The sequence below is a fragment of the Magnolia sinica genome, chromosome 16, assembly GCF_029962835.1.
Source record: "Magnolia sinica isolate HGM2019 chromosome 16, MsV1, whole genome shotgun sequence".
NCBI classification, from domain to species: Eukaryota; Viridiplantae; Streptophyta; class Magnoliopsida; order Magnoliales; family Magnoliaceae; genus Magnolia; species Magnolia sinica.
In genome coordinates, this window is record NC_080588.1 from 17,902,948 (window position 1) to 17,915,417 (window position 12,470).

Here is a 12,470-nt window from a genome sequence, read left to right on the forward strand (position 1 = left end):
GTTTTGTGAATATGTCTGCAAGTTGATTCACGGTTTGAATATATTCCAATGAAATTATCTTATCTTCCACCAATTCATAAATATAATGATATTTAATGTCAATATGCTTGGTTCGTGAATGTTGAAATAGATTTTTAGAAATATTAATTACGCTTGAATTATCACAATATAAAACTATAGATTCTTGCGCAATTCTATAATCGCTTAGCATTCTTTTCATCCACACAAGCTGAGTGCATGCATTACCAGTAGCAATATATCCAGCCTCCACTGTGGAGAGCGATACGGAACTTTGTTTCTTACTAAGCCAAGAAATCAAATAGTTCCCGACATAGAAACAACCACCGCTGGTCGATTTACGATCATCAATGTTACCTGCCCAATTAGCATCCATGTAACCAGCTAATTGCACATTAGTATCATGTAGATACCAAAGACCAAGATTAGCTTAACTAGCGACATATCACAAAATGCACTTAACAGCAATCAGGTGGGACTCTTTAGGATCCGATTGATATCTAACTCAAATTCCTGCGCTAAAAGCAATATCAGGTTGGCTCGCAGTTAAATAAAGTAAACTACCTATTATACTGCAATACAACTTCGGATCCACACTCTTACCTGTTGAATCCTTAGAGAGTTTTAGAGTAGTATTCATTGCAGTATCAAAATTTTTCCCACTCTCAAATCCGAACTTTTTAACTAAGTTCAAAGCATATTTGGTTTGAGAGATAAAGAATCTATCAGGGAGCTGTTTGACATGCAACCTTAGGAAATAGTTTAATTCTCCAACCATGCTCATTTCAAATTTAGATTTCATAAGATCTGCAAACTCAACAGTCATGTTAGCACGGGTAGACCCATAGATAATGTCATCAACATATATTTGTACTATATGTATATGATTATTATGTTTCTTAACAAATAATGTTTTATCTACACTCTCTATAATAAAGTAATAACTTAATAAGAATTTAGTCAATTTCTCGTACCATGCCTTGGGAGCCTGTTTCAAACCATAGAGTGCCTTTTTTAGGCGATAGACATGATTTGCATGCTTAGGGTTTTCAAAACCCTTTGGTTGTTCAACATACACTTCTTCATGTAAATCTTCGTTTAAAAATGAACTCTTTACATCCATTTGATATATTTTGAATTTTTTAAAGCACACAATGGATATAAATAGTTTGATTCATTCAAGACGAGCTACTGGGGCAAAGGTCTCATTATAATCAATGCCTTCAATTTGAGTGTACCCTTGTACAACCAGCCTAGCCTTATTTCTAATAATATTACTAAGTTCATCAGACTTATTTTTGAAAATCTATTTTGTTCTGATAATGTGTTTATCCTTTGGTCTTGGAACTAAGTACCAAACATCATTTCTAATAAACTAATTAAGCTCTTCTTGCATTGCTACAATCCAGTTTTCGTCAATAAGGGCTTATAACGCCCTTAAAATTGGGGGGTCGAGCAGATGCTCAACTCCTAAGTTCCAACTCATCACTTATGCAACATAGATAATGATGTTTAAATGTTGTCCATATTAGAGCATTAAACATGAGTGAGATTACACTAAAACAACATATCATACTCCAGAGATAATTAAGTTAAGCAAGCGGAAGACTGAGATAGGTATATAATGTATAGAAATGTTTTTTAATCTCCAGAGTATGAGTATGATTCCAGGCTTAATATATACATGCATTGTCCCAAAATTTACAAAATACGAAAATGTAAATGTCCAACTAATCCTTAGAGTCCCTGTAATCCCGTCGATCAGTACGTGGTCTACATAGACTCGCCTGATAGCTGAACATAGGAGTACTCCTCGTCTATGAAATCCAAATCAGCAGCATAGACATCGTTGCCACCTGCATCTACAACAGAGTCTGGTGGTGGTTTCATCACCCGATATTTGAAACAGGTATATTTTGCAAATCGGAATGAGTTACGCGACGTGCAATATATGATTTTGGGTAGGTGAAGCTGCTCTATCCAAATAACTTATTTATTTCATGAGATTCAAAAAGGTTAATGGTCAAAAATGTATTTTATTTATTTATTTACTATTTATAGTAAATTTTAGTTTAAGTATTGTTCTTCATCACTTAAACTTTAGGATTCGTGTCTAATATGAAAGTACTTAGAAAAATTTGAAGAGTAAGGCGGTGAAAGGTGAGATTTTGAAGGAAATGGGTTAAAAGGGGATTTTAGACTTTGGGATTGAGTTCTGAGAAGTTAATAAGGTGTTATGATCCACCTATTTCTTAAGGACGTCTATTTTTAAGTTGACAAAAATTCAGAATGTTACAATCTACCCCTTTTAAAAATAATTTCGTCCCCGAAATTTCCTAAGGGTAATAAGTAAAGATTTTATTATTTCTTTTGCCTAAGTTTTATTGATTTCAAGTTTATATGCATGGTAGGGTGTATACTGTCTATGCTAGTCTGGTATGTTTTAGTCTACCCCCTTAAAAACTTATCTCTTTATCTCTTGCTTATACCCTGATAGTTTGCTAAGATTTATTTCTTTATCTATTTGGAATCTTAATGACAATTTCCATATATTTATAGTAAGATATTTATTTTTAATGGTCGACCAATACGGAGAGACAGTTGTAGTGAGCTTGATCCTGATACATCGATCACTTACCTGACTAGGGTAGAAGGCTCATCGTATCCCTTCCTAGTCCTGGTAGATCCTGGCCTTCTGCTCGGTCAAAGCAGTGAGTCCATTAGTAGTCACCCAGGATTAAGAATTGGGTCAAGCCGCGAATGCTTCTCAGTTGTATATTTCAGTAACTCCGTAGTTCGATCACTCTAAAAGCTTAGGGAATGGCCATCACTGAAAGGTTCAAATTTCCTATTTATAAGGTCACCCTTTGCGTCTTGATCTAGGAGAGTCCTCGTCTTAATCTATGTCTAAGGTAGGGGTTAATAAACACCTTAATAGATCATCCTAAAAGGGTTTCTAATCGTATAGCGTTGGCCAAGGCTTCTATTATGTTCGTATTTAACGAGTGGATTTGTGAATACACTGACCTCAGCTATTGTAATTCAACTCATACCCATTGTTACGAATTGGTTTAATACTTAAACCCTAATTGCTGTTATTCTAGTAACTTCATTATTGACATTCTAAGGAAGGTTTAGCTCCTATTTAGTGACCTAACCGTTCGTCTAACCTAGATCAATTTCCTTCGATCCTGGGCCCGTGGGGCAAGGGCCCAATACGCTTCCGCGGCGCCACTTTGATCCAATGAATGTACAGACTGACTTAACTAGATTAGGCTCATAATGTTCTACCCCCCTTAAAAATTATTTTTTTCTCAAGGCTCAAGAATCTATGTCCTGATCCATATGTTGGAACAAGGTGTAATTTAGGAACTATCCTTGACATGAAATGAGAAACGATCACTCAATATATTGGTTTTTCTTTCATCGATAATGTGTATTATGGCATTGGTACCTATGGTTATAGAAATGAGTTAAAAATGATGGGTGATGTGTTTGATTCGAGGGACAGGTGTGAGTTTGTGGCAAGATGCCTAATTTTACTAAAGAAAGACTCTTACTACGGTCCCAACTTACCCTCTTTAATCATGTCGGGTTTAATACCGTAATATAATCTATACATTATTAGTACACAAGGAATTCAGACAAAATAGTTTAACGGGCAGACTATCTTTCTAAATTCATATGCATGATATGGATGCCAGAATGGTCTATGACTTGAGACCCTATTCCTAATTGTTTGTTGCCCATTTGAGAAATTTCTTAGGCCTAAAAAGAAAAAATCTATATCGGCTATATATTCTTAATACTTCTCAAAGGCGAAAGAAATAAACGTTTGGTTGTAAGTGGTCAGGTCAACACGGAAGGAAAGTTGTGTGGTGGGTCTGAGCCGGATACTTAAAGAAGCCTATAAGTATCAAGGGGATCCGACGAAGGAATGAGGTCTCCCTCCAACCTAATCAACCCTACTAACTAAGTTTATCCTTCAATCATTTTAGCATAATCAGTCCTTTACATTCCTTAGTCAGTCTTTTACATTCCTTAGTATAACCAGTAGCCTAGTCTTAATTTAGGAGTAGCGGTAATCCAATAGTTATAATCCGAAGTCTATGCTCATACGCTAGATGATTTCATACCATTTCTAACGCAAGAAAATATTTTATCGCTTAAGGTCAAAAGTTGTCTGATTGGAATTGAGTTGTCCGAACTTGCTCATGCGCTAGATGATTTCATACCATTTCTAATGCAAGAAAATATTTTATCACTTAGGGTCCAAAGTTGTCTAATTGGAATTGACATATCCAAACTTAAATTTAATTGTGCTCGAGCACTTCACATATGCTTATACCAGCTAAGGAGGTCCTAGGGTTCACGTTATTAATTTATTGGATTTCCTATACTGTCAGATTTTATAAAAATCCTCATTCCCAAGGTCCTAGTTATCTCATTACTTCGCTCTGAAATTCTTGGTTTGGGACCGTTTTTAGGGTCCAACGTGCCCGTATTCGTGCCATTCGGATCCGTTTCAGGTTTGGAATTCGTCAACTAACGACTCAAACCCGTCGGCTGACGACCTAGAGGTGACCTAGGCTGATTCACGTTATCGAAGATACGTTGTAGACTGAATTACAATATTCGGTCTCGCCTGTAAGCGAAACCTTAGGATCCTGATGTCATCTCTAAATTTCATCGTCCCCTCCTAAGTCAGAGTGCGTCAGAGTGCGTTGTGTGTTACCATAATTCAGGTCTAGTTAAATCCAAATCACGCTCTGATACCATCTTGTAACGCCCTGAAAATCAGGGGGTCGAGCAAAAGCTCAACTCCTGAGTTCCAACGCATCACTTATGCAACATAGATAATGATGTTTAAATGTTGTCCATATTAAAGCATTAAACCTAAGTGAGATTATACTAAAATAATATATCATACTCCAAAGATAATTACGTTAAGCAAGCGGAAGACTGAAATAGGTATATAATGTATAAAGGTGTTTCTCAATCCCCAAAGTATGAATATGATTCCATGCTGAATATATACATGCATTGTCCTAAAATTTACAAAAAATGAAAATATAAATGTCTAACTAATCCTTATAGTCCCTGTAATCCCGTCGATCAGTACATGGTCTACATAGACCCACCTAATAGCTGAATATAGGAGTACTCATCATCTATGAAATCCAAATCAGCAGCATAGACATCGTCGCCACCTGCATCTACAACAGAGTCTGGTTGTGGTTTCGTCACCCGATATTTGAAACGGGTGTATTTTGCAAACTGGAATGAGTTACGATATGTGCAATATATGATTTTGGGGTAGGAGAAGCTACTCTATCCAAATAAATTATTTATTTCATGATATTCCAAAAGATTAATGGTCAAAAATCCATTTTATTTATTTATTTATTATTTATAGTAAATTTTAGTTTAAGTATTGTTCTTCATCACTTAAACTGTAGGGTTCCTATCTAATATGAAAGTAGTTAGAAAACTTTGAAAAGTAAGGCGGCGAAAGGTAAGATTTTGAAGGAAATGGGTTAAAAGGAGATTATAGACTTTGAGATTGAGTTCTGAGAAGTTAATAAGGTGTTATGATCGACCCATTGTTTAAGGATGTCTATTTCCAAGTTGGAAAAAATTCGAGATGTTACAGGGCTTCTTTTATGTTAGCCGGTTCTATCTGAGATGTAAAGCACACGTAGTTGCACATATCTTCTAGTTGTTTACGAGTGCACACACCAGTGAGAGGGTTTCTAAGGATTTAATTAGATGGATGGTCTTTAACTATCCACAGTTCAGTGTTATTTTGACTAGATGAAGAGTTTAGTTTATCAAATAAAAGGACTCCATCATCTTCTGAACTTAAGACAGGTTTATTCAAGTGATCATCTATAACCATATTAATGGACTTTTGAATTACACCAGTCCTCTTGTTAAGAACCCGATACGCTCGACTATTCAGAACATACCCTAGAAATATCCCTTCTTCACTTTTGGTGTCAAATTTACCTAAATTTTCTCGGTCACGCAAGATGTAGCATTTGCTGTCGAAAACTCAAAAATATTTTACGGTAGGCTTCTTATTAAACCACATTTCATAAGTCATTTTACTATTTAATTTTCTAGTATAAACATAATTAATTATATAACAAGCAGTATTTACGGCTTCAGCCCAAAGATTTTTAGGAAGCTTCATACTATTTAGCATACATTTGCCATTTCTTAAAGCACTCTATTTTTTCTTCCAACTACCCCATTTTGTTATGATGTTTTGGGCGTAGAATATTCATGTGATATTCCCTGATCACTGTAAAATTTATCAAAACTGCTATTTTCAAACTCAGAACCATTATCACTACGAATCTTAGTGACTTGTGATTCTGTTTCGGTTTGGATACATTTAAGTATCCTTTTTACTTCGTCGAGAGTTTATGATTTCTCTCTTAAGAAGATTACCCAAGTGTACCTCATAAAGTCATCTACAATGACCAGAATATACTTATTGCCACCTCGACTCTCCGTTCTAGTGGTCCAATGAGATCCATGTGGAGAAGTTCAAGTGGTTTAGATGTGGCATTGGAGTTCACCTTTTTGTAGTACTCCTAGTTTATTTACCAATCTAGCACTCGTCACATATTTTATCCACTTTGTTTATTTTGGGTAGACCTCTTACCAATTCACTTTTGCTCAATCTATATAAGTTGCGGTAGTGTACATGTCCTAAGCGCTTATGTCATAATTCAGTCTTATCGGTTTGGACCATGTAACACGATAGCTTAGATGAGCTTGAATCACTGACTGTGTAAGCAGTTTTCAAAAGTTCTGCAACCAGTTAATATTACAAAACCATTCTTATTTAAAATTTCACACCCTTTGTTAGTAAATTTTACACTATAATTATTATCGCATATTTGAGAGATGCGTAATAGATTATGTTTTAAACCTTCTACATATAAAATATTTTCAAATAGAGGGATGTTAAAGAGTTGAACCATACCTTGGCCAACAATTCTGCAGTTGCTACCATCACCGAATGTGACTGAACCATCAGTCATGTCTTTAAGACTGGTGAACAGACCTTTGTCACTTGTCATATATTTGGAGCAACCACTATTTAGTTACCACTTCGAATGGTTTGAAGCCTTGAAAGTTGTGTGGGCAACCAAACAAGCAACCTTAGGGACCCATTTCATTACAGTTTTGGGTTTAGGAGCATAGTTGGTCTTCTTATGTTTATAGTTATTATAAGTCCTACCCACTGAGTTAGATTTTAAGAGCTCCTTAAGAAAGTCAACAATTTTCTTAGCTAAAGGATAACGATTCTGATTTTTATAGTTGATATGATTGCTTTTAGGTTTTAAAGTCTGAAAAGTTTTAGTATTTTTAGAATTATTTTGATTCAGACTTTTTCCTTTTGAGTTAGAAGACTCCCCTTTAACAAATTTAGGTGGAGTATTCTTATATTTGGGAGGAATACTTTTATCATAGCCCAATCTAGATCAATCACCACATTTTCTGGATCCGGATAAAATTTTTTCTAATTTAGGATCACCTTGGGCATACCTCCATGTGTCCTTCAAACACAAAAGTGAAGAGACTTCTAGTTTTAGCTTTTCATTTTCATATTTTAAATTTTCAACTTGGGTCGTTTTGAAATCTAAGTCGCACTTAATTTTTTCAAAGCAATCTGGAAAGTGTGATTTTTCTAAGACTAGATTATCAAAATTCTCTTTTAGTTTTGAAAACTTTTCTTTCTGAAGTTTTAACTTTACAACTATTTTGTAACTTTCCCTATATAGGGCATCATAAGCCTCTTGAAGGTCTTCTTCATTTTCATGGTCATTACCCATATTTTCTTCACTGGCTGAATCATCATTATCTGAGAAAGTGATCTTGGCTAGAGTCATTAGGGCTTTAACATCATTAGCCGACTCGGTTTCAAAATCTTCTGACTCAGAAGAGACTTCAAAGTAGGAAGATTCATCCCATGTAGCCAACATACCTTTCTTTTTAGACTTGTCCTTCTTAGGACATTTGTTTGCTAGATGCCCATATTCATGGCAGTTGTCGCATTGGCTGTTATTTAGAGATTTTCATTTTTTAGATCTAGGTCTTTTCTTTTTAATAGATTTTTGCAAATCAACCCTCTTTTTACTTTTGAAAATCTTGTAAAACATTTTGGCTAAAAGAGCCATATCATCTTCAGAAGTTTCTAAATCAGAATTATTACTATTTTCATGAGAAATAATTTTAGAAGACTTGAGGGCGATTGACTTACCTTTAGGGGCCTTAAATTTTAACTCAGGTTTGAAGCGACCCAACTAACTCTTTTACCCTCATATTATCCGTATCACAAAGTTCCTAGATCGCGGTCACTTTTGAATTGAACCGATCAGGCAACGAGCGCAGTATCTTTGCACAAACTTTACTTTCTGGGATCCTATCACCAAGACCCCACATAAAGTTGACAATGTCATTCAATCTTGTATAGAAGTCCATAAATGCTTCACTTTCTTCCATACGTATTTCCTCAAATTTAGTTGTTAGGATTTGAACTTTAGATTTCTTGACAATTGTTGTACCCTCGTGTGTCATTTCCAAAATATCTCAGGCTTGCTTTGCAGTATCACAAGATATAATTCTCTTGAATTCATCTAGTGATAGTGCGCAAGTAATAGCATTTAAAGCCTTTGCATTAGCACTACACTCACTTTTCTGAAGAGCGGTCCAAGAAAAGTAAGGTGTAACTTTTATAGTTTTAGATCCATCAATACCAGTCACTTCAGTGGTAAGAGGGGTTCAATTGGTCATTGTGGCTTGCCACACGCTCTCATCCATGGACTTTAAAAAAATTCTCATTCTGGCTTTCCAATAGGCATAATTGGAGCCATCAAATGTTGGAGGCCTAGTGATTGAGAGGCTATTAAAATTCAACATCTTAAAAAGCTCAGATCGATTAGCTCAGGAATTTAATCCAAATAACAAAAATAAAATGAGCTATTAGGCTCTTTGATATCACTTGAAAAGGCCGAGCTAAATGTCCTAGAGGAGGGGGGTGAATAGGACAATGTCAAATTTAAAAATAAAGAGTGGAAATGAAGACTTAATAAACAAATGATAGCACAATAGAAAGCAACCTCTAAAATCAAGTATTGAGAGGTTGAAACAGACTTGGTTCTAAGGACAACCTAACACCAATAAACCTACGGTTTATGGTAGGACAACCTTACTAGAACGTGGGTGAGTATCAAAAACTCAAACTTAAATGGAGGTGAAAGAAATAAGAACTAATCTATTACAACATTCACTACACAATGCTTGAAAAATAAAGATTACAACATTCACATCCACAAATACATCCCACAATCTTAAACTACAAAATGATAAAGAAATAAATCAAATATCCACCAAACACCTGAGAATTATAGTGGTTCGTGTGTGTACACCAACTGTCTAAAAATAGCCACACAACTACTCCACTCCTAATATCCACTCCCTCGGGATATTAGCGTTCCCTAATTAAATAAGTTTTTCAAGGTTCACCTAAAACCTTCACAATTGTATTTTAAATGGGCTCTCACAGTCACAACCCCACACTCCTTGATTTTCTAGTTGATCTCAGAAAAAACCAAATGAGATTTTCTGGCTTAACTCATAAACCAAATAAAAAGGAATTACAGAAAAGGAAACACTTATCTGTATGAAGATTCTGAAATAGCTTGGGAAAACTAACTTGATGACGACGTAGATATTCAACGTTCAGTCCCATAAGTGTATAGGGTTCTAGGTCTAGATGATTTTTAATTGAAATCAACCTGGGCTAGCTTGATTTGATTTCGATTTTAAGAAAGGGTAAATCAAATGTCCCTTTTCAAAATCAGATTGCAATAGAAATCTAAAATCAAATAACAAGAGCTATATAAAGAATCTAAAATATGCACAAAATAACTTAGAATGAACATAAAATTATCTCAGACTGATTGCTTAAAAATAATTAGAATTGAATAGAAAACTCTGAAATTCGAGTGCTATTTATAGGTGAAAAATCTGTTCACTCGACTGACCTTAGGTTGGCTTCAACTGGCCTTAAGTCCAACAGATTTTAGAAAATTCTAGCGTGATAAGATTTGGCAACTGCTTGACTAGCCTTGTCGGTCCCACGACTAGTCGAGTGGCCTGCTCAATTGGTCATGGACTACACATGATTAGTCGAGTGGGGCCAGATTACTTGCTGTAATTCGAGTCGAGCCCTGCACGACCGGTCAAGCACTGTTCACTTGACTGGTTGAGTAGTTTCCAGGACTGGTCGAGGACCAACATAAAAATTTCGAAAAATTGTAACAAATCTTGTACTTATTAAGAAAATTCTAGGACTGGTCGAGCCAGTGCTAGGGCTAATCGAACAAACAACATATTAACCTATAAAATGACTGATACCAAGTATGAAATAAACGTAACATGCCCTAAGGTCAAACTAGGTAATTCATACCTTACTTGTGAGATAGAACGTGTGAACTATCAAACTATCGATCACATCGGCAACTTTAATTTTTGCGATATTCGAAGCTTGAACTCAACGCATTGAACTTAGTCTTCAATTAGGACTTGAGTTCTTGGACGTTTCTGGTTACAAAACTTGAACTGCAATATTGTGATTAGGTTCTCGAAAGTTGAGTCTTCAACCAACACTTGAAACTTATACACTTTCTTCAGCTTGAAGATTTTGGCAAGTTCATCATAGATATCGGCAAGATTGATTTAGCACGATCGTCGAAGATTCAAAGCAAATCAAAGCACAAGCTTGATACATAAAACACATAAGCATGACACAAAATCGAATTTGTTTGACACACCAAAATTTGACTAAACTTAGGTCAATATTGACGGGTGTTTGCTCTGCAACTTGTCAATATAATTAGAACTGGCCCACAAGAAACCTTAGCCAGTTGGCTGTCATTTTATCATAAGTATCAATTAGCATAAAGCATCCCATACATCCCATTTCTACATACTTCGCACCTCGCACTTGATCATTTTGAACGTACGTTCTGTGACTTGCTGATATTATCAGGTCCCACCCATCAAAAATTCAAATCGATCAATTATCATTGTGTAACACCTCATACTTTTCAGTGCTCTACTATTTCCGTGGGGACCTAATTTAATATAAACGTAAACCTGATTTATTTGAACATTCACACACTCTAGCCTAAACCCCATCGTTAGGGGTAACCTGCATCCATAGATCAAGCAATTTGACCCTCTAAGCATAGGATCAGTGGTTAGATTTCCTCTTATACAGTCTTAGGGGCATCTAAAACTAGTGAGAAGTGAATCTGAAACATTTGTGTCGTCAGATCTTAAGATTCAACCATTGAAATTGAGAATTAATGGTTGGATACAAGGTCAATCATTAGATCAGGACCTCTCATCATCTGCTCAGGGCTCTGATCATCCAAACTAGCCATTAGATTTCACCTAAATGCTTCGATTGACTCTTAGGACCATTGATAACCAGCTCTAAAATGACAAAGGTGTCGAAATTCACAATTGCGAGTGCAATTGAGGTGTAGGACCATCTGAGTATAAAAGTAACTGTCAAAAGTACCCTAAATTTAATTGCAAACCATTAGTGTGCTGGTGATCAAATTTGGAAGAATCTAACCATCAGATCAGCAAAAATCCATGATTAAAGTTTGAGATTTTAAAGTGTGGCCTACCTGAGCTTTTGATCTACTTGATCCTTGGTCAAGGGTCATACTTGAACCCATGGGATCTGATGGATGGGCCAGATTTCATATAACATCATTGTAGGCCCCACTCTGAAGTGCGTGCATCTAGAGTGCATGCACCGGATCGAGGAACCCGATCAACAAGTGTAGATCCAACATTCTTTTGAAAATCTCCCCCCCCCCCCCCCCCGAGCAGCGAACGGACCACGTCCATTTTCATCAAACCATGGCCCACCATTAAGGACCTTCTTGATTATCTGAACCGCCTATTAGATGCAGACAACAATTTCAACCACAACCCCATGTTCACACGCGTTTAGACGCACGTGTGAGCACACGATTTCCAGCAAAGGAGGAGACGTGCATGCGGTTGTTCCTGAAAATGGGAGGTCTTCAGTTTTCCCCTTTCCACGCTTGCAATCCACATGCGTCTACCTCCGAAAATCTTGGCCCTCCATTGGTGTAGATCCCAACCACCCATTTTAGGGCTTCTTTGGTTGTGGTTTGAGTTTCCCTTCCTCTTCCACATGTTGCACTCAAACCCATTAGGGAAAATGCTAATAACCATTCCTTTGGTGGGTCCCATAGTGATCATGGGACCTATCCACACCGTTCATACGATGTCGATCGTAAGATCAACCACTAATTGATGATCCACCATTAATGGTTGGATCATCTTCCCCATTCGACCGAGAACCCATCTTAGTATAGTGGGCCTCG